The 22533-nt window shown below is 34.2% G+C and overlaps 1 non-coding gene across 1 annotated transcript; it reads right to left on the bottom strand.

The window, feature by feature from the left end:
• Positions 1 to 1336: 1336 nt before the first annotated feature.
• Positions 1337 to 1443, bottom strand: LOC121209169 (small nucleolar RNA R71). Its single transcript, XR_005904286.1, has one exon. It is a non-coding gene; the product is annotated as a small nucleolar RNA R71 (small nucleolar RNA).
• Between the last annotated feature and the right edge of the window lie 21090 nt (positions 1444 to 22533).

The raw sequence follows: 22533 nt of genomic DNA, 5'->3' as shown, positions 1-22533 counted from the left end.
TAATATTCCAGGAAATTAATTCAGGTTTTTTATGTGCTTATTCAGTGGAGCAAAAGTTTCTGTTTAATAGTAGATCATTCATAATTAAGCGGAGTTGCATGCAATCCTAGAGATAGGACGACATAAATCTGCCGGATTAGAGTCAAATCTAGGGTCTATAGATCGAGTTAATGCGACAATAAGGGTTTTAATTAGAAAGAGATTTCAATTAATCAATCTAGAGTAAGTTGTCTTTAGTCTTAAGAGAGATAATAACATAAATCTGAGATTTTTATGGATTAAGTCAAGTGAATAAATCGTCTAACTCAAAGGTAATAAGTGAAGTCTAGGTGGATTCTTCCTTGGTATTGTCTTTTCCATTGGTTTTCAAAAAAGTATTTTTCAACTTTAATCTCTGTCGCAATCTTAGTTAATTAGATAATTAGTTTTAGATAAAACATTCTCTTAAATTTTAGGCTTGGTAATAAGAAGATAGTAACTACTAGTACTTTTAGTCCTCGTGGATACGATATTTTCGGTCTCACCATAACTATACTACTGTTCGATAGGTGTGCTTGCTTTAAGTCGAATTTTTAGTTAGTTTTACGACCATCAAGTTTTTGGCGCCATTGCCGAGAACTAAGATATTAGGAACGCTTAATTTTTATTACTTTAGCTATTTTTAAAAAAAATTTATTGCAATTTAATTTTATTGTTAATTTTTCTTAAATTTCTAAATTTTCTTTTATCTACTTCTGGCAGGTTTTTATAGTTTATAACTAGAAAAAACTCGTCAGGACCTCTACTTTTCGACAGTGAAATCGAAAGCACAGCTCGCAGAAATCGAAGAGAAATAAGGCGAAGCCTTCAATACATAGAGGAAGGGCAAGAGGACGAGATTCATACTACAACCGAGGAGATGGTTGAAAATCAGAATAATCTGCTACCTCATGTGGTTGCTGCAAATCCAGTAAATCAGAATCCTGCTCCTCGTACTATGTATGATTATGCTAAACCTATTTTAACAGGAACTGAATCGAGTATAGTTAGGCCTGCTGTTGCTGCAAATAATTTTGAACTGAAACCTAACACTATTAAAATGATACAACAGTTTGTTCAATTTGATGGTTTACAGGACGAGGATCCAAACACTTATTTAGCAAATTTTCTAGAATTCTGCGACACCTTTAAGATCAACGGCGTTTCTGACGATGCCATTCGCCTTCGGATGTTTCCATTCTCATTGAGGAACAAAGATAAACAGTGGTTAAACTCGTTACCATGAGGGTCCATCACTACTTGGGAACAAATGACCGAAAAATTTTTGCTTAAATATTTCTCGCCTACTAAAACGGCTAAACTAAGGAATGATATCTCTTCTTTTGTGCAGATGGATTTAGAAACTCTTTATGACGCATGGGAGAGATACAAAGACTTATTGAGAAGGTGCCCTCACCATGGGTTACCTCTATGGTTACAAGTTCAGACTTTTTAGAAAAATGTAAACCCCTCAACAAGACAACTGATCGATGCAACTGCCGGTGGAACTTTAAACAATAAAACACCTGAAGAGGCTTACGAATTTATTGAAGAGATGTCACTGAATAAATATCAGTGGAAAGTTATGAGAATAAAGCCGACAAAAGCAGCTAGTGTTTCCAACCTCGACGCGATCACTATGCTACCTAACTAGGTAGAACTTTTAAATAAAAAGATTTATGGTCTGTATGGTTCTACTCAGGTACATTATGTGATGAGGTGTGATTCAAATGGAGGAGGAGCACACAACGCAGATTATCCATCCTTCAGCCCTAGCACCGAGGAGGAACAAGTCCACTATATAGGTAATAATTCTAGAGCTCAAAATAATTCGTATAGCAACACTTATAATGCAGGTTGGAGGAACCATCCCAATTTCTCGTGGGGTGGTCAAGGAAATCAAAGACCACAACACCCTCCAGGTTTTCAACAACCATCTTACCAACAAGATAATAAACCAAACCTTGAAGAGATGCTCACAAAATTTATCTCGGTGTCAGAAACTCATTTTTAGAATACCGAAACAGCATTTAAGACTCAACAAGCGTCGATCCAAGGGCTCGATACTCAAACATGATAGCTTGCTAAGTTGATTTCTGAATGACCACAAGGTAGCCTACCAAGTAACATTGAAACTAACCCAAGGGAGCAAATTTATGCTATTACTGTGCACAACGATGAAGGGTTAGTTGAAGCTGAATCGAAACTGAGACAAAACAATGTGGAAGATAAAGGTAAGGTTGATGTAAGCAATGGTACACAGAAACTGGTAAGCAAGGAGTATAAACCTCGTGTGTCATACCCCAATGCGACAAGGAAAGACCACACAGACGAACAATTCGGTAAATTCCTTATATTATTAAAAAAATTTACATATTAACTTACCGTTTATTGAAGCTCTTTCGCAGATGCCAAACGCAATGAAATTTTTTAAAGGAGCTCTTGGCTAATAAACGAAAGTTAGATGATGCATCGCACGTGGAATTAAACGCAGTTTGCTCAGCCGTCTTACAAAATAGGCTACCCAACAAATTGAATGATCCAGGGAGTTTCACTATTCCTTGTTAATTGGTAGTTTAAATATTAAGAATGCATTGGCTGATCTAGGGGCAAGTATTAATGTCATGCCCTATAAAATGTTTAAACAACTAGGTCTTGGGAAACCCAAACAAACTAGGATAAGCATTCAATTGGCAGATAAAACAATTAGATTTCCTAGGGGTATTATTGAAGACGTGCTTATCAAAATTGACAAATTTATATTCCCAGTTGACTTTGTTGTTCTAGACACGGATGAGGATAGTGACGTACCTTTAATTTTAGGAAGGCCCTTTTTAGCAATTGTTAGAACTATCATTGACGTTGGCATAGGTGAATTGATACTTTGTTTTGGAGATGACACAATTAAACTTCAAGTTCGTGATTCTACTAAAATGTCTAGTAAATGAGATGATTGTTTAAGTTCTGATAATTTGAGTAATATTACAACTTAAATTTCTTTACAGGAGTCCCCTAAGAAGAATGTGATGGAGCTTCATTCTAATCTATGCCACAAAAACAAAGTGACTCATGAAGAACGAAGGCTTCAGATCGATGAACTAGACGAATGGCGAACACATATCAGGAGAAACCAAAAGTACACGATGAATCAAAGCGACGCCATAATGAGCATAGGGATGAAACAAAACAGGTCGGGGATAAAGTATTGTCAAATGAAAAGGATCCTTGCATTGCTACTTCAGAGCACAATACAAACGAAGAAATTCCCTTCATGATATTGAATATCTTCTCACATGGTACAGTCAAGGTAACACACACTGAATTCGGAACTTTCAAGGTAAATAATACTCGACCCAGACCTTATTTTGATAAAATTGATAGCAGACTCCTCACCCCACCATGACCGTGCAAATATAAGGTGAGTCGAGCTTAGACTATAAATAAGCGCTTCTCGGGAGGCAACCCGAGCACTAACACCACTAACTAGTTTATTTTAGTTATTTTTGTGTTTTTATGTAGGAACAGTGACCCACACGGCCTAGACACACGGGCGTGTCCTTGGCTGTGTGAAAACAGGGCTAAAAATCCCCAAGTATCGAGCCACACGGTTATAAATTTGATCCACACGACCATACGACACAACCGTGTGAAGCACACGGCCTGGACACACGGGCGTGTCCTAGGTCGTGTGAAAACTGGACCTAAAATTTTCAATTTTCAAACAAGTCAGAGAGTTACATGGGTAAGGCACGCGGCCGTGTTTTCAGATACACAGGCGTGTGAGATACCACACGGGCGTGAGAGAAGCGAACAATGAAGAACACGGCTGTGCGACACAGCGTGTGACTATTAAGCATTCAATTTTCGCGACAAACATGGGCTAAACTCGAGCCACACAAGCGTGTAGCCTAACACGGGTCTCACACGGCCGTACCCCTTTAAAACCCCCAACCCTAACTTTATTTTCTTCTTCTTCTTCTTCAACTCTCCGTGTACCCTCACGAGGACCCACACGTACCACCACCACCGAGTCACCACCCTCCTGATGCCACTTTAACAGATATATCCGAGTGACTCACTCGCTTTGAGTAGCAATGTTTCTAGCGATTCGACAGCATCGATGTCACTCTTCGACAGATTTGCCACCACCTCCATATCGCTTCTCCAGCGCCACCGACTCACGACTCTAATGATGAGGACCTTTGAGCCCATTTATTTTATTATTATTATTTTTTTTCTTTTTAATTTTAATTTTATTTTGTCTTTTATTTATTTTTTGCAGAACTTATGTTTTATATTTTAAACTATATTTATCTTTATGGTTTTATCAAATGATCCCTTAATTCTCTTCCACGGTGGTGTTTATTTTTTTATTAGTACCTCAGAATCATGTCTTTCATTCGGCTTTCTCTACAATTCTTGCTATCGCTCTTCCAAGGATTTCATCCAAAAATTCAGGACAATTTCGCTTCTCTCTCTTTTCTGATATTAGGCTTCTATTGCTATTATCTATCTTTGTACATTGAGAACAATGTACATTTTAAATGTGGGGAGGTTATTTAGGTGATTATCAGAAAATCTCTGAATTTTTATCTTGTTCTCAAATAATTTTCTCATATCAGTATTAGAGTAAATTCTGATTGATTTATGATTTTTATTAATATGTTTTGAAATAAATCATAGGTAACTGTGCATTGATTGTTGAAACTTTAAGACATTAGAGAATTAAGCATGATAAGTTGACTTTTGAGAATTAAAATTACTAGGTTCTTTCTCTGAATTGAGGTATTATCTTGAAGTTTTGAATTTACAGGATTGACATCAAATACCCATAAATTTCGTGAGATTTTGAGCCTTTTAGAGCATATATCTTTCTTGCTCACTGATTGTTTTTATAAGTGTGTCAACATTGATTTGCTATTCTAGAACTTGCATCGATTATACATGTCGAGACCACACCTTTGATTTGATATACTAAAATAATAAAGACACATAGGTTTTAACCCATTTAACCCATAAAAAGCCTACTTACATAATTGACCCCTAGTGAACCCCTTTGAGCCTTAACTATTATTTCTTGATTTTTCCCCTTAATATTAACCCACAACTTAACCCCTTTTGATTCGTTAAGAATTTCTACTTTTTTTATTGACTCCCTTTTTATTGAGATTTAATTTGATTAGTTACCTAATTATGATTGTTCATTCCAGTTGCCGAATTAATTTTCATGATGTACTTTCCACTTGTTCTTGTTCTTAAAAAAAACTCGTATATTCATTCAAATTACATATTGTTCTAAAGAGTTTGGATAAGTTATCATATTGAGAGAAAAGCTCCATTCATTAGTCTTGGTTAGTGTTAATTCTGGCACTTGTTTGTAATTCTGTGATTAGCTTTGTTTTCTAAGTTTGGTAATTTATTAAATTAATCTCGATTCTAACCCTCTTTTACAGCCTTTATCCACACCTTTAACCCAAGCCCCATTACAGCTCTGTTAAAGACCTTTTGATTTGTGTATCATTTCATTATAGTGGTGGAGATTTGATTTTCATGCAAGCCTATGGTAATAACTTTTCATGTTTGACTATTGAGTGCTTAATTGTTGAACCTTAAACACTTTGAGTGATTTGAGTGAATCATTAGTGAGGATGTCAACTTTGTTAATTTGGAATTAAAGGGTGATTACTTAAATAAAGGGGGATACCTATCATTTTATGATTGAAATGCTTAATTTGGATTGTTCAAAACTTTAATGTTCTTTTAGTTAAGCTCTTAATGTATGATTACTTGTGAATTATTTCGAACATTATTGATGAGAATTATAAGTTGAGAAGGATTTATTTTAATTATGAGTTGAGGATTTTGCTTGAGGACAAGCAAATGCTTAAGTGTGGGGATATTTGATAAACCATAATATATACATATTTTTACCCCGTGATTGGCATATTTATGGATGATTTTTCTTTGGTTTCATTGAATTTGATGCTCATAATCCTTTAATTTCATGTTTTATACTCAGGAGAGCTTAGGATGGCGAAAAGAGCAAGAAACGGGCCAAAAACAAACAAATTGGGCCTAAATTAGTGTTTCAAATGGCCTGGGCACTTCTACACGGGTGATCTACACGCCCGTGTGTCATGGCCGTGTCGACATTAATCCAAGTTAGAATTGCACACAGCTTGAGCACTTGCACACGGCTTGAGCACTTGCACACGGGCGTGACACACGGCCATGTCCCTGTCGAGCCCAAGTCTAGTTCTACTCGGAAAAGGCTAATTTTGGGTTATTTTGGGCATTTGAAAGTCTATATAAACACCCTAGAAGAGGATTAGGGGGGACACGAAGAGTTGAAGGCAGAAAATACTCAAGGACAACCATCAGAATCACCTCAGAGGAAGGATCTACATCAAGACTGAAGAATTCCATCCTATTTCCTAGAAGTTCTTTGGGTTTCTTTATGTTTTGTTGTTTCCCAAACTTTGAGATGTTTTCCATCATTATTATGAACTAAACTCCCTAAATACCTAAGGGAGATAAAACTTAAGACGGATCTTATTATTATTTAAGTTATATGATAAATAATTGTTCTTATTCTTAATTGTGAATTTAACCCTTACTTTAATATTCCAGGAAATTAATCCAAGTTTTTGATGTGCTTATTCAGTGGAGAAAAAGTCCCTGTTTAAGAGTAGATCATTCATAATTACGCGGAGTTACATGCAATCCTAGAGATAGGACGACATAAATCTGTCAGATTAGAGTCAAACCTAATAAGGGTGTCCATAGATCGAGTTAATACGACAATAGGGGGTTTTAATTAGAAAGAGATTTCAATTAATCAACCTAGAGTCAGTTGTCTTTAGTCTCGAGAGAGATATTAACATAAATCAAGGATTTCTACGAATTAAATCAAGTGAATAAATCGTCTAACTCAAAAGTAATAAGTGAAGTCTATGTAGATTCTTCCTTGGGTATTTTCTTCTCCATTGGTTTTCAAAAAAGTATTTTTCAACTTTAATCTCTGTCGCAATCTTAGTTAATTAGATAATCAGTTTTAGATAAAACATTCTCTTAAATTTTAGGCTAGATAAGAAGATAGTAACTCCTAGTACTTTTAGTTCTTGTGGATACGATATTTTCGGTCTCACCGTAACTATACTACTGTTCAATAGGTGTAACGCCCCCATACCAGAGACCGTCGCCGGAGTCGAGCACGAGGTGTTAACGGACTTAATTCATTAATTAAACAGTTCAAACAATTTATTTTAGAATTTCCAGACAAGCTGGCTAACTGCATCACAGTCGCTAAAAAATCCATATCTCGAGTTACAAAACTCGAAATCCAATTTCGTGAATTTTCCCTGAAAAAAGACTCATATATCTACTTACTGAATTTTTTCTAGAATTTTTGGTTGGGCCAATTAGTACAGTTTATTAGTTAAAGTCTCCCCTGTTTCAGGGCTCGCCTACTCTAACCCCTGTGTATTACGGATCAGATATATCCCTGTCCAGAGTTTCAATGACTATGCCGTTTGTTTTTCATAAAACTAGACTCAATAAGGATTTCAAACTCACGTCACTGCTGTTGTGTGATTCTGTTTTATAGCCAATTTCACCATTTTATGGATTTCCATAGGTTAGTCAACACATAAAGCATACGTGTTATCAAATATAATCTCGATTAGCCACTCCAATAGCTAATCATCCTCAAACATTTTCATGCCATACATGAGCTATATCATAAGATTATATATACAAAAGGATTATAATGCTATACATGCCATATTCCCAAAATATGCAAGCCACTATACCGAGATGGTCCAATGATAGTGTGAGTGTGCCTCTGACCGTCCTGATCTCCAAACCGGCTTGTCAAAACTACAAGGAATGGAAGGGAAGGAGTAAGCATAAATGCTTAGTAAGTTCACATGCAAATAAAAAATAACTTAACAAAGCAATTATACCAACCAACATTAGCATAATATCACCAAAACATGTATCACATTTCTTTTCATCATTCATCATCTTACCATATTATTGTTGTCGTATCAAGTCTCAACCCGAGGGTTAAGTACATACCTGTCCAAAGTGCCCATTCCACAACACTTACCAATACGTCACTTGCATCTTGAGTATTCTTCCATTTCACTAGAATTTTACCTGTTGAACACATCGGAATATAACTCGGATACATGGAAAGTCTACACATAAGTGCCACATATGTAGCCAAGCTACCATGTAACTCGCCCATAAGCGAACTCGGACTCAACTCAACGAGTTCGGATGCCTAGTTACATCTCACGAACTCGGACTCAACTCAACGAGTTTGGACGTTCGCATCCATAAGTGAACTCGGACTCAACTCAATGAGTTCGGATGCCTAGTTACATCTCACAAACTCGGACTCAACTCAACGAGTTCGGACGTTCGCATCCATAAGTGAACTCAGACTCAACTCAACGAGTTCGGATGCCCAAATATCCAAATCTATTCCTAAGGTTCAACGAGACTTTCCTCGTTCGTACTCCTTTACCATTCTCCTTGGAATACCAATGACGATACTTCGGTAGTCTTTCACATTTTTCACATAATTCATAAAATTTTTGCATGTTGTCCAACAAGGACCACAAAGCATAGAATTGCATGATAACAATCATAATATCGTATAAATAGCATTAAATGATTTAAAATAACGGTTATATTACAATATTTACATATGAACTTACCTCGATACAAAATGAGAATAGTCGAGCCTATTCCTCGTAAATTTTATTTTTCCCCCGATCTCGACTCGAATCTCTTTTCTCTTGATCTATAATACCAAATTAATTTATTTAATACACACATTCATCAAAACAGCCCCTAATACGAACTTTGGAAAAATTACCATTTTGCCTCTAAACTTTCACATATTTATACTTTTGCCCCAAGGCTCGTAAATTAAACCTCATCCTATTTTCTTATATTTTTTGACATGCTGATCATTTTTCCCTTCTATAGCAACATCAAATTCACACTCTAACATGTACTTATGAATATTAGGTATTTTTCCCGATTATGTCATTTTACTCGTTTTTACGAAAAATCACTTAGCAAAAGTTGTTTAACACAATCTCAAACTTCATATTCTACCATAAAACATCACAATTCATACATATCATCTATGGGTAAAATTTTAAGTATAAACCCTAGCTCAAAATATTGGTAGAAATAGTTAAACTAAGCTACGAGGATTTCAAAAATATAAATAACATTAAAAACGAGCATAGAAATCACTTACAATCAAGGCTTAAAAGTGTTGAAACCCTAGCTATGGTGGAGAGAAAAATTTGGCATCAACTTATGGAGAAGATGATCATTTTTGTGTTATTTTTCCCATTTTATTTCATTTAATATTCAAATGACCAAAATGCCCTTCCTTACTAAACTTTCAAAAATTCCATCCATGTCCAATTTTTGTCCATAAACTTAGAAATTGGTAAAATTACTATTTAAGACCTCATAATTAATATTTCAAAGCAATTTCATACTAGAAACTTCTAGAATGCAAGTTTTGTAACTTATTCAATTTAGTCCCTAACTTCAAATTAAGCACTTTATGCATAGACTTTCTTCACGAAATTTTTACACAATCATGCAATCATATCATTGACCTCAAAATAATCATAAAAGAATTATTTCTATCTCATATTTGTGGTCCCGAAACCACTATGCCGATTAGGCCCTAATTCGGGATATCACAATAGGTGCGCTTGCCTTAAGTCGAATTTTTAGTTAGTTTTACGACCATCAGTAGCATGTCCTAGATGCTCTAATGGAGAAGAGTTCTATGAACATGTTTTTCGTGATTGTTAAGTTGTCAAGGAAATATAAAGCACGTTAAATTCAAATGGCCTACAAACAATTCAAATGAGGGTTATAGACAGTGGATGGATTGGTTGTTCATGGAATATTCTACAGATATATGCAGGATAACAATATGTGCAATTTGGGCGATCTGGGGGATAGAAACAAACAAGTGCACGAAAGAAAATATCGACAGAATACAGAAAATGTGCATTTTATCACATCATTCTTACAGGAACTTGAAGAGGTAAAAGTTCTCTCACCTGTCAAACGTACCCAATCAGAGAGATAGAGGCCACCAGAAACATCTTTTGTGAAGATAAACTTCGATGCATATTTTCTAGGTTTGTTCGTACAAATCCTGTTTGGGGTTGGTGGGGCGAGACTCAGAAGGAAAAAATTTTGGGAATGAGAATGATAATGAACAATCACGTACCAACCTTTTTTGCGGCAGAAGCAATTGCGTGCCTTCAAGGAATCCAAATGGGTCTGGATTTAGGATTTTGGAAAGTGGTAGTTAAAGAGGATAGTATCAATGTGATAAATAAACTACAAAACCAAAAAGAAGACTTGTCTATGATTAGAGATTACATAGAAGATGCAAAAATAGAAAGTCGAGATTTTGAGGAATGCGTGCTCAAATATGTTGGAAGAAATGCTAATGAAACTGCCAATTGACTAGCAAAAGAAGGTATGAGTAGAGGAGAAACCACTTATTTGATGGAGAGAATGCCCACGTCTATGGTGGAAGCAACAAAGGAAGATAACCATTGGTCTGATATGATGGAACAACTGGGAAATGGCAACCGTCGAGGGAATTTGGGGATGGGTTGAGGGGAGATAGAAATGTTTTCTTAGGGTGGGTTTGGATGGGCGATTGGGTGCAATACGGTGCATTTAACTTACTTTCTGTCTCACGCTACAGTATCGCTACAATAACGCTATAGTATCTAATCTCACTGCCATCGCTGTTTTTACACTAATCGCAGGTAAATGCACCACCCATCCAAACCCACCCTTAAAGAGAGTGTCTTATTTTATTAAAAAGTTGTTGATTTTATCTCTTTTGCTTTGGGTAGGTGGGTGCTCTTTTCTAGGCGGGGTCTTTGTGCGTTTTACTAGGCTTGGTTGTTGAGTTTTTAATTTTATATTATTGTATTTTTCTTCTTTTGAAGCAATAATAATGACTCAACTTTATTTCAAAAAAATTTGATATGTATCTTTGTTTTTTTTGTAAAATATTTACATTTTTCTAATATTTTACTATAGGAAACTTATTAACCTTTAATTTTGATTGTGGAGTCTAAAAATTTAATTGGCAGTGTATCAAAAAATTTTCATTAAAGTATATATGTTAAGCTTGAAATTTAATATTCAAAGCCTGAACTCGATCTATATTTATGTTTTATGATATATTATTTTTCTAATTTATTCCATATATAATGTAATTTATACATATATGAAAATTAAATATATTCACTACAACAAGACAAGTCAATAGTGTCGTGTCGAGAACTCTAAGAAGACGTGAAATGGCATTGCTATAAAGTTTGGCGAAGTAAGTGGCGGTGTATCCACATGTGTCACCACTGGGTATGTCTTCTTAAGGTTGGTGATGCAAAAACTTACGCGTGTCCATAACTCAGTCAGTGGAGATGCATCCATTATGCCCCTACCTCTAGTTAGTGGAGACGCGTGTGTGCAACGCTATAGATCAGTCTGTAAAGACGCATTGTCTTTGTATTTATAGCATTGTTAGAGAAGACGCATTATTCGTGTCTTTACATCTAGTCAACGAAGACGTAGATGTACATTTCTATAATTCAATCTGTAGAGACATGTCATTTGTGCCTCTATAATCTTTTTAGAGGAGACACATTCTTTGTGTCTCTACCTCTAGTTAGTGGAGATACAGTGTGCCTCTATAGCACAGTTTGCAATGAGACGTGGTTTGCATTTCTATTGCCTCTGGTACAATGTTCAGTGTGGCTCGAGTCCATTTTATTAATCAATTATTAATAATACAAATAAATCACTAAAAAATATAATAACCAAATAACTAAATTAACTTGATATATCAAGTTTCCAAATGTAGCTTGCTTACAAGTCGAGCTCCAAAATCTAACATTACATGTCTACAAATGTCAATCATAGCAACAAAAGGAACAAAAACAAAGTAAGTGATTTTTTTAGCTCCGTTCCAACTCAAGCATATCCAAAATCGTTAGGAAGTTCATGTTGTCTTCACCAACCTATAGTAGTCGTCAAGTGTCACATCTTATCTCCACAATTTGTTCCAATATCACCGAGCATTAAATCAAAGGATCATCATATGAGAGAAAATTTGTTATCAAATGGCAGTAATCACATTGAATGTCAGAAACCGCATGAATTAATATGTAAAATTATATAAAATAGTATTTACTTCCATTACTTCGTTGCATGGTGGGGGTTTATTAGGGTGATTTTTAAAATTTGGTTTAATCGCCTCTTAAAAACTCACAATTTTGACTCTTTTACAAATCAGTCTACTTTTCAAAATTGAAGTTCTTTAAAACTCAATTTCAGAAATTGATTTAATTTTCGAAAAACCATAGTAAAAAATTACTGATAAATCATGTTACAGAATTCCAAACACTCTAAGGCTAAAATCCCTAAAATATCTTTAAAACTTCTAAACCCTATTTTAGGGTGTTACACTATTATTGAGATTAGATCTAACATTGCACCTTATTTCAAAGTTGACATCGAAGAAGTTGATAGTATAGTGTGAACTATGATGATAGTGATAATGATAGTGAACTTTGTGAACAAAAAAAAGTTGATAGTAAGAATTGTTTCCTAGAGTCTATGAATTTGGATGATTTAGACCTTAGTTATCCTCCTAAAGAGTTGTATTATGATGAATTCAATGTACAAAATTTTTGTGAGGGGTTAAAAAGGAGGATAATTCATGTATAAAGATTGAGAGACAAGAGACCTTGAGTGATAAAAGTCAATTTAATGGTCTAATTTTGGTGAGTGAAAATTCCTACAACGTAAAATTAGAGAGTTCAATTCACATTGAAAAAGAGAACAAAAAGAAAGAGAGAATTATTTGAAAGAAAGGAATGATTATGTTTTCACTAACCTTAGCTTGAATTTGTCTAGTAGACTTGTTTCATTTTTTCATGAATTTGTTGATCCTTTGCGAGGAGCTCTATTAAATTATTCCACCTATGATAAAGATTCTTTCTTATTCAACCAAAAACAATATTTGAGGACGAATCTTTTCGAGGAAAGGTGGAATGATACATGCACGGATGAGGTGAAATTTATAAAATTTCATTCACTGAAGCTGCCAATTTTCAAGTTTGGAAAATTAATCGACTTGCGACAACTTTTTGGATGGGATTTAGGCATTTCTATTTATAGATGTCTTCATAGCATTCATATATATATATATCTTATCTTTGAAATGCACTTTGAATCACTCAATTTTGAGTTTAGGAGCTCAAGTTATGACCGTTTTAGTGAAGACTACGAGAATATAATTTTTGGATGAGATTATGATGGGAATTACGAGTTTCGAGCTTTTAATTCGAGTTTAAATCATATTGGGTTTGGTTTTTAGGCTTAATTTTTATTATATATGAGCCCAATATTGTATTTATTAGGTTTTATTATTTTATTATTTATTTATTCCGAATTTTGGATATTATTTAAGTATTTTAACTTGTTTAGGAGTTTTTGTTTCTTAATCAAATAAGAAAGTTTAGTTTAAAACTACTTCTTGTTTAGATTAATTAGAGTTTCAGTATACTTTAAAGTTTTATTTGGATGTTTTAGCTAGCCTATATAAAGGTTTCTTCATTATTCATTAAACAGACAATTATTTTCATTAATAAAGTTTTCAACTCTAGGAGTTAGTTTCTTTGAGCAAGATTTTTTTCTTGTAATTATTTTAGAAGTAGTTTTCTTCTCGATTTTTTTCAAGGAGTCGTGGGAATTCATTTTTCATCCTTCAACTTGCCGAGGATTAGTTTTTAGAGGGTTTATTAGAGTCATTAATTGAGTTTGTTGGGATTTATATCTCAAAGAGTTCAATTGGACACTTATCTTTCTATCTAGCATATCCATCGGTTTATTTGTTCCATCTTCCACTTTTAAATTTTGTCTATTTATTCTTTATTTTTAAATTTCTTATTTTTTTTATTTTCTTTGTTTTTTTCTAAATCTATTTGGTTTCTTCCTTTCAGGTCACATCCAAATTTTTATTTCTCGAGTCAAACAATTTGAATTTGATTCTCTTCCGCTTCCTCTACTTCAATTCCTTATCATAGGCTATACTTAATCTCTATCATTTAATCTCTGTCACATTCAACCTGTACTTGAAAATCATTACAAAAAATTCAACCAGGCATTTAATCTCTATCAACATTCAGCCTATACTTGCTGGTCATCTCATTTAATGTACAAACAAGTAGTGAACATGTCAACAAATAATCTTAATCTATTAATTGCTTACATCATGTCGCCAACCCCTTCACTTCTCAACTAAGCATTTACATTGATCTTCATAAACACCTTTTGGAACTTTCCTAAATATCTCTTTGATTGGTTCATCCTTTATTGGAATATAGTTGTCACGCTTCAACCTATACCTAATTTGTATCTATTTCACACCAACAGAATGTAATATAAGGCATTCCCTTTCTCTCCACCAGATATCTTGAGTCTTTGTTGCATAATATGAAGACAATGAGCATATAAGGTATTTCTCTTTCTTTGTTGCATAAATATCAAACATGTGTTAGACAATCATGGAAAAAGGAAAAAAAGCAACTTTATGTTCACTTAGTGCAAAAGTTGTGTCTTGTATAAAGGAGGCATATCCTTCCATTCTGCATAGTTCAAAGGACATAAATTTCCTTTCTGTGAAGCTAAACTAAGGAACTTGGCTAGTTTTTTCACCTCCATGTTAATGGGCTGAGAAAACTTATTCGAATCTACGAGAATTTATTTTCCTTGTTTCAAGTTCCATAAATCAAGCATACGAGAGCGACCTTGAGTTTGGAAACCATCTCCTATTTTGTATGATTGATCCACAACAATTTGTTGTAGCAGATTAAACCATTTTTTCATACGTAAGGAGCTTGTATAAAAGCAATTTTGTTATATTTTACTTAGTTTTCACTTTTATTTTGTAATTAATAAAAAGTGTTATTTGAGCTATTTATATTACATTAAGGGCCAACATAAACCTAAAGGAAGGCTAACGTATTTGGTAAGTGTGTTGGACATTATTTGGAGGGATGAGAACATGAGACTAGCTGCAATGTTTTAACACGAAAGGTCGATGTCGCAACATAGTGAGTAGAGCACCCAAAAGAGCAATCTACCTTCAGTGTCGTAACACAGTCAGAGTGTGTCACGACACTACCCTGAAATTAATCCTGAGCTTTTAAACTACCACCAGTCTCACGAATAGGCTAGGGGATCTCACGAAAATGCCTTGACATAGAGAATTAATGAGCCAATGGTGTTTTGGTATGTACAACAAACTTTAACGTAAAATTAGGTCAATGGATGACAGCCAGCCTTAAATCTATATATAGACATCTCTGAACACTTCATAAAGGATGATTATTCAAGTTTTAGTTTACAACTTTATTTAGTTTTAGTTTTTAGTTCTCTTTTAGGTTATTTTTATTTCTAATTCAATTCTAGTTTTGTTATTGTTCTTCGAAAAAACTGATTTGGAGAATTCTTCAACTCTTTGTGGATTGTGTTCACATGCTTATCAATATATATCAGGATTTATCTTTAAACTTTATTATTGATTTATTATTCATGTTTATCAATTTAATCTAGCTTATGATGTTTATGAGATTTATGAGGAACTAATACCCTTATGGGAGATTAACAAGTAGACGTAGGAGTAATTGGTTTCTATGTAGGGCTTCTTAGTGGATCAGTTGGTTGAGTTAGGAAGAACTTAAAACCCTAGGCCTAAAAACCCTAGGAATTCATCTAGGTGGGAATGAACCCAAAATTGGTATTGTTTATCCGTGAACACATTATCCCAATCCGGTCTGAACTGTGAGGTCTAGAGATGAGTAGTTCTTGCCAACTCATTAGTTTAGTGAAAGATCGAGAAATCTTGTTAAGTTAATGACTAGTTTATTGAATAGAACCCGAAATAGGAAATAGTTACGACCACTAAAGCGAGTTAGTCCTCCGCCCTTAGAATTGATTAAATCTATAAATTAGTTTTCCATCTTTATTTTTATAATCTAAATTATTTTTATAAAATATGTGTTTTCGTCACCTTAGGAATTATCGTAATATAATTTAATTAAATTCCTAATTAGATTTATTAACGCCAAAGTTAGAATTAATTTAGTTTCACCTCCCTTGGGTACGATCCTCGGAATACTTCTATATTTCGTTGTATAAACTATATTACAATCTGACTTATATACTTGCGAAAATCGCCTAACGCTTATATTTGGTTGCAGGAATTACACTCTTGATGTTAGTACGTCTGGAGGCGATTAATGATAATAATAATTATTTTGAAACAAGATATAATTCATACTAGTCTAAAATGTCATAATTTTTAAAAATACCATCTAAGGAGGATGGGTTCTCTAGAGGTTCAAGAGAAGGTGGTAATGTCTCACTGTTATCTTCTAAAGTTGGGGCCATAGGAGGAGGAGATCCCTCAGTTGCGAATTGAAGCCCTTGCAGTGACCTTTTTATATGCATTTTCAACCCTGTAAAAAAAATTAATTAAGAAAAATATTGACTTGATTACAAAATTCCATGACATTCATATAAACTTTGCTTTTACAAAAATGTTTGGTAGTCCTTTTAGAGTAAGTTGTATATCTCCAAACTTGTATATACCCATAGTCTTTAAACTCTTTTAACCTAAAGGGTGATGAATCTAAAATTGAAGGGAAAGAGGGAGCAAGATTCAGGGAGAGAGAGAGAAGGAAGGAATGAATGACCTATCAATCTTTTTGTATTATTTTCCCGATGGACAAAAGAAGAAAGTTTACCTACTAGAATATGACTTGAGTATTGATGAATAGCTTATTCAACAACTTCAAGAGGCTATTTTCACACATGAATCACTAATAGAAGAGGATGGATCACTTTGGAAAGAAGGTTGATCAACCTAATCACCTAATGAAGAAGATGAATTTCAGTTTCCAATAGTGAAATCGTATTTGGCGCTCTCACACAAATATTTTGGCCTTTTTTTCAAGTTCCATTTTTATATATATGTTTGAAGGTGATATTATCCAACTCCTTTTGGGCTGTTATATTTGGGCCAAAAATTTTGTTGAATTTGTCCCACAATGCTTGCAGTACAACAGGCAGGATTATTGCTTGTTTGATGTCTCATATATTTTTTAATATTTAAAGTAATATAAATTTAGACTTGGAGTCCAAAAGTTAAGAAATATATATACTATGTATATATTATATGTATAAAGAGTACTCTAAAGTCTATTAACAATAGTTCTTATTATAAAATGACTAATATACAAAAACATATATTTCAATTACAATATACCCTTTTACACATAATTAAAATATGAACATAAAGCATGTCAGCTTCCATCATAGATCATATGTATAAGAACCATCATCCTCATTATTTGTAATTGTTGTTGACATTGATTCATATAGGTCTTTTGGCTTGGTCAATATTGCATAAAACCATCCATTGCTTTTCTTATCTTCAATACAAAAAACTTGTTGCTTGAAAAGGAAATATAAAATGCTGATCATTTAGCAACACTCCTATATGGATCAAATTGGAAAAGTTTAACAAAGTGAATCTATTCTCATCTTGTATGAGACCCTTTGAAGAATGTACATCAACCCAATCATATTCCATGTGAGTTACCTTAAAACTTCAATAGTAATCGAAATCAAACATGTGAGTTGCAACCCCATAGTAACTTCGGCCATTTGTTATAACCATGATGTCGCTATTTTGAGTAGTACAAAATTTGTCATGTTTATTCGTGTACAACTGGAACCCCATTAACAATGTATCCATCGAAATACTCAATTTTATCATTAAGGCCACATGCAAGAGCAACTACTTCTAAAAGTGCATTATCATTCACCAACTGTGGAACCTATAGAACATTAATGGCAAATAAAAGACATTTTTCTAAATTTTGTATTAATATGATTAATATATACTAAATGCATTATATTTTAATATAAGAACTTACCAAGTCTAATAACCAACATGTGCACTTGGATGCCTTTCCTAAGAAAACATAATACCATCAAGTTCTTGTAAAATATCAAAGCCATAAGGAGAGATAGGAGCATGACAGTGCTTTGCCATTCCATCAAACTCATTATTTTGATGCTTAACTGGATGATCTGAGGGAAGCCATCGACGATGACCCATGTAGCAGAAGTTCCTCTCATTATGTAGCCATCGAAAATCGATTGACTTTGCACATACCAGACATGTGACACACCCCTTAGTACTTCAGCCTAACAGGTTTGCATATGTTAGAAAATCATTAAGGGTCCACATGAGACACGCACGTAAAATGAATATCTTATTATTAGATACATCAAATGCACTTACACCATCCTAAAGTTGTTTCAATTCGTTAATTAATGGTTGCAAGTAGATGTCAATGTCATTATTGGGACCTTTTTCACCTAGTATTATCATTGATAACATGAGAGATGAAGCTTTTATGCACATCCATAGTTTCATGTACTATGTGTGGTGCCCATTGTTCGAAAAGGATTGAAACCGTTACTTGCTAATCCTAGACAAACATTGCGAGCGTCAAAGGAGAAATCTGAAAACCTCTCATCAAAAGCTTTCCAAACTTCAATATCAATGGGATGTCAGAGAAGTCTATCTTTGACATGAGAGTGGTCATGCCAAGTCATAGAAGCCACAGTTTTGGATGACTTGAACAATCTTTTTAGTCTCGGGATCAAAGGAACGTACATGAGGACTTTTGTAGGCTTTTAACGTGAAGGGGTTGTTGTTGCTTCACTATCTAAATCTTCAATTCCTTTAACTGCACTTGTAACCCATCTCGGAAGCCCACATTTTTGACATGATGTAGCATTTGTATCCAGACCCCAATATAATGTACAGTCATTTGGATATACATGAATCTTAATATAACCAAGATCAAACTTCTTGAGAGGTTTCTTTAATTCATAATATGTTACAGGGAGTGAAATGTGAAAAACATCATTTAATAATCCAGTAATTTGGTAATTGATTTTGTTGACCACCCATTCAAGTCCTTTATATGAAAGAGCCGTAAGAGGAATGATATGCTAGAATATTTTTTACAACAGAGATAAAGAGGTACCTCACGATCATCCATAAGATTGTTAACTTCATCGGTGGTTCGTCTAACATCCTCAGAAGGAAGAGAAGTGGAATTAACATCACCCCCACCATTAACATGATCATCGTGACTATAGTCAGTTCTGTCATGTACTAGAACATTTAATCTAATAGCTTCCCTTATCAAGTTCCTATTTCATAAATCAACATCAATATCACTCAAAATTCTCGTATTACTTGCCATATTGGAGGAATTCAGTGACAAAATTGACGTGGAAGTTTTTTCATGAAAAATCTATCTCTTATACCCCTTCACAAAACCATATAGACGAAGATGATCATGTACAGCTTTGGGATGAAGGAGAACTTTATTAGAGCACTTCTTGCACGGATAATATATGTTCTGGTTGTTTATGCAATTCTTGGTGGCATATTCAATAAACTAAGTTATTCCATTCATGTAAACCATGTTGAATCTGGGAGCATGAACCCAAATTTTGTCCAATGTCTACATCAGAAACAATATAATGACTTAGCCATTTCAACAAATTTATAAGGTACATGTTTAATAACAAAATTATTTATTATTTGCTTATGTACAGATGATGTAACACCCCTATCCTGTAACCGTCGCCGAAATAGGTAAGGGGTGTCACCGGACAGACGGAGCATTTCCGAACAACACAGCTACACAGATATCATATAACATTAATACATTTGCATTCATCAACAATTCATCCATTAAAATGGTCTATGAGACCTAAAACATATATTTAGGGAAGGTCGGGACTAAACCGAACCCATTCAGAATTTTCTAAACTTAATCAAACTTTTCAAAACTGACAAAGTCACACGCCCGTGTGACTAGGCCGTGTGACTCACACGGGCACAAGGCACGCCGATGTGCTCCAACCGTGCCAAAAAGAGGTCCTATACTGGCTTTTTACATGACCAACAGACACGGCTGTGTGCCATGACCGTGTAAAATTTAGCTAGCTACTGACTTTTTTCACACGGCCATAAGGCACACCCGTGTTCCCTGGCCGTGTGGCACAATGCAGGCTTGGTTTAAGCTAATTTGCCACCCCATATGGTTCCAATCCTACAAGCATTAATATGAAACAATTATACCAACATTTCCAACCAATTCCATGCTCAAATATGACCAAAACACATTAGAACATGGAACATCACCATATACACCAAAACAATACACAAACATATCATTTGCTAGCCAATTGAAATGGCATAACTTTTATACAATTCAAAACTTAATACATAGACATTCTAGCCTATACATGCCATACTTAACAATATTTACACTTTCAAAAGTACCAAAAATGAGTTCGATAGTGTGGCAACTATCCTCGACTATCCTCGAGCCTTCAGTAGCTACGATAACTGTAAAACAGACAGAAATCACATAGAGTAAGTTACAAGAGCTTAGTAAGCCAAATTCATTGGATCTAATCACTAAAGCATATATATAGTACAAATCAACAATAAGAATCCATAGCCATTTCTCAGAGTAGTTCATAAGCTTAACCATGCTCGTTTATTTGTATTCATATTATATTCATTTCCATGATTTTGAACCTACTTCGCATTTGCTATTTCGCAGAAACAGAGTCTTTCATATTTAGAAATTAAATACGATACAAACGTACCTGTATAGATTATACATTTCATATATTCCTTACCATATCTCGTACTTTGTCATCAAACGGTTTACAAAAGATACAGATACTCATAAACGGGTATAATGCCAACGTCCCGGACATGGTCTTACATGTAATTCAGTATCGATGTCTCTGTCCCAGACAGAGTCTTATACAAAATTAGATACGATACCGATGTCCCGGACATGGTCTTACACGTAAATTTCAATTCGTTGCCTGCGTCCCAGACACGGTCTTACACAATAATTTAGATCAATACCAACGTTCTTTTAAAGGCATACAGAACTTTTCAAATACTAGCATATTATCAAGTTTACTCAAAATCTATTCATCAGGCTCTCAAGGCCATCCAATACAGATTACAATTTATATACGCAAAATTTATTCAACTAACATGTAATTGAAATTTGACTTACCTCGTACAGATTTCGGATGAACCAAGTCAACTATTCAACTACTTTGGACTTCCCTCGATCTAAGTCTGATTTTCTTTGTTCTTGATCTAATACAATACAAATTCAACCATTCAATCATTCATTTCATTCAATTTAATCCAGCTACACATATTTAGGGCATTTTGCATTTTAGCCCTTATATTATCACACTTTGACAATTTAGTCCCTTTTCTCACAAAATAACAATTATGCAAAATTCACCAAGACTATATCTTGGCCAAATATACATGGCTTCCATACAAGCCCAAATAACACATTTAATTCACAATTTAGTCCTCCAAAACCTCATTTTCACAAATTAGCCCAAATAGCTCATTTCATCAAATATTCAAAAACAAAACATGATAATCCAACATATATCTTTCATAATCCATATAAGAGTACTACATAGCTCATATAATCATCAATGGCACATTTTATAATCTCCAACAAAAATAGAAATTTACACACGGGTTTTGAAGAACACAAAGCAACGATCACAGAAACGTAGAAATTATCAAAAACCGAACAAAATGGACTAACCTATTCACCCATGCAATGGCCGAATACCTTAAAGCTTCAATGGCTTTCCCTTCCTCAACTTTCGGCTGAACATGCATGAAAAAATGGCTTCATTTTCATGATTTCTTTTATTATAATTAACATATATTACCTAATTACCTAACCATCCTTTAAAAATTTATCTATTTACTATATTTCCAAACCATGTCACCCACTATCATGTAATGGTCCTATTGGCATGAAAGGGCTTCAACTTTAACAAACCATAGCACTTAGGTACTTTAGCAACTAATAGGCAACTTTTACAACTTACGCGATTTGGTCTTTTTTGCAAATCGAGCACAGAAACAGACGAATTAAATTACAAAAATTTCACAGATATAAATTTACATATCACAGACACAGAAAAAAATATTAAAAAAAATTTAGACTCGGATTTGTGGTCCCAAAACCACCATTCCGACTAGGGTCGAAACCAGACTGTTACAGATGAAATATTTATATCACAAATTCATTCATGCAATGGATATTTGGGATAATATACATAAAAGTAAACAAAAAAAACACTATTAAACTTGATATAAGTGAATTTGAAATCATATGGATGGATAAATTTTCAAGATAGTGAAGATGTACATACCATTGTCTCTACTCCAAGATCGTGAATTCATAAGGAAGCAAAAATTAAGGA

Source organism: Gossypium hirsutum, chromosome A10 (genome assembly GCF_007990345.1).
Source record: "Gossypium hirsutum isolate 1008001.06 chromosome A10, Gossypium_hirsutum_v2.1, whole genome shotgun sequence".
Taxonomy (NCBI): Eukaryota; Viridiplantae; Streptophyta; class Magnoliopsida; order Malvales; family Malvaceae; genus Gossypium; species Gossypium hirsutum.
This window is presented reverse-complemented; position numbering and strand designations above follow the sequence as displayed.